Raw genomic sequence first — 1,889 nt, forward strand, 5'->3', positions numbered from 1 at the left:
TTTGATATTGTTGGCCTGTGTAAAAGAGTGCCCTTGAGGAAGTACAGCATGTCCCACAGAGCTGTAGTCCAATCTGATGGGATAAACTAGGGTATGCATATTAGCAAAGCACTTCATGAAAGTCAGTGCCTCTAGTATTTGGGTTTCTAAGAAAGGGAGAGTGCAAATGTATTTTCATTTCTTTTAATGTTAGCAATTAATGATGACACCCATAAACCGATGGTGATGGCTGGAGTCCAGTGCAGCAAGCCCTCCCACTGGGAGAGCGCCCAAGGAATTCAGGGTCATATACTTTGGGCTTGTAGAGTTTCTGTCATGCTTTGAACAGGCCTTACAAAGGGAAAGCTCCACTAGCTGCATCAGCTCACAACAAATGGGCATTTCATCCTTCGAAAAAGCCCTTGGACCCTCATCAAAACCCTTAAATTTAACTTCATTATTTTACTGAATTCCCAATGGATAGAACTTCAAGACATGTCACTCCCTGTAATTGGCACTGGTGAGGCCACTTCTTAAATCCTGTGTTCAGTTCTGGGCCTCTGACTACAAGGACGTTGAGTTGCTGGAGCATGCCCTGAGAAGGGCAGTGGAATTGGTGATGGGTCTGGAACACAGATCTTATGAGAAGTGGCTGAGGGAGCTGCGGTTGATTAGCCTGGAGAAAAGGAGGCTCAGGGGGGACCTTATCACTCTCTACAACTACCTGAAAGGAATCTGTAGCAAGGTGGGCTCAGTCTCCTCTCTCAGGTAACAAGAGACAGGACAGGAGGAAATGGCCTCAAGTTGTGTCAGGTGAGGTTTAGTTTGGATATTAGGAAAAGTTTCTTCACTGAAAGGGTGGTCACACTTGTAATGCCCTTGGAGAGCCTATTTGGGATTAACTTCCTCTAGAGGAAAGGTACTGCCTCGCCTGGCTCCTGTAGGAACTAAAGAGCCACATCTGCCAGCATGAGCAAGCAGAAGTTAGTCAGCATCTTTTTGAAAGGTTTTTGTGATTTCCTAAAAAACCTTTCACACTGCGAGAGGTATTTACACACTTCGTCTGATGGGTGATCAGCATCTGCTACCATCTCTAGCTTCCTCAGCTTCACATACAGCCCTGTCACCCCTGTTCTCCCAATCAGGTTTGCTGTCCCACAACTTCTCCCTTTTCTGGTTTACTTATTAGAACCTCTGCACATCTCAGCTCAACCACTTTAAGGACAACTGTAAAACACAGAGGGATTCTTTAAACTCCACAGCAGAGGGTCCTGCCTAAAACCAGCTCTGGAATTAGACAGAAATAATAGATTTCCTTTAAAGGTCACTATTGTTCCCCAAGCACTCACAGATTTATTAGAAAACTGAAGAGACTGCAGCCCCCGTTTGCATTTCTGAGTTGACAGCAGTGTGACCTACAGTAGGTCCCAAGGTCCCTGCCTGTGGGACTGTGCCTAGCCTGGGAGCTCAGAAAGCACTCATACACCTATACAAGGCAAAGAAGAGAGCCTACTGGAGCTCTTACATAAATCTGTTCCTGCAGTAGATTTATAAAATCAGCTTATAAAATACACTTATAAAATAAGTGTGCTTTTTCAGGTCCTAATTTCTGAGAAGCACTTTCCAAAAGAGATATTTAATGAATACTGAGCATAGACAATAACTTAGAGATGCCATTATTTCACCGTATTCGATCTCAGTTTATGGAGTGTACAGTTTGTGTACAACTGCTCCACGATCAACTGTGGCGTTCTCATTGAGTCTATTATGGCAATGCTGACCCATCCAATCTTAGGAGAAGTTTGAAAGCTGCACTTCATATCTACCATCTCTGTGCAGGTTGCTCAACTCTACACTATTAGCTCTTAATGTCTAATCTTCTCCTTCAGTTGATCCCAGTTCAGAGAAGT

The sequence above is a fragment of the Pseudopipra pipra genome, chromosome 3 (genome assembly GCF_036250125.1).
Source record: "Pseudopipra pipra isolate bDixPip1 chromosome 3, bDixPip1.hap1, whole genome shotgun sequence".
Taxonomy (NCBI): Eukaryota; Metazoa; Chordata; class Aves; order Passeriformes; family Pipridae; genus Pseudopipra; species Pseudopipra pipra.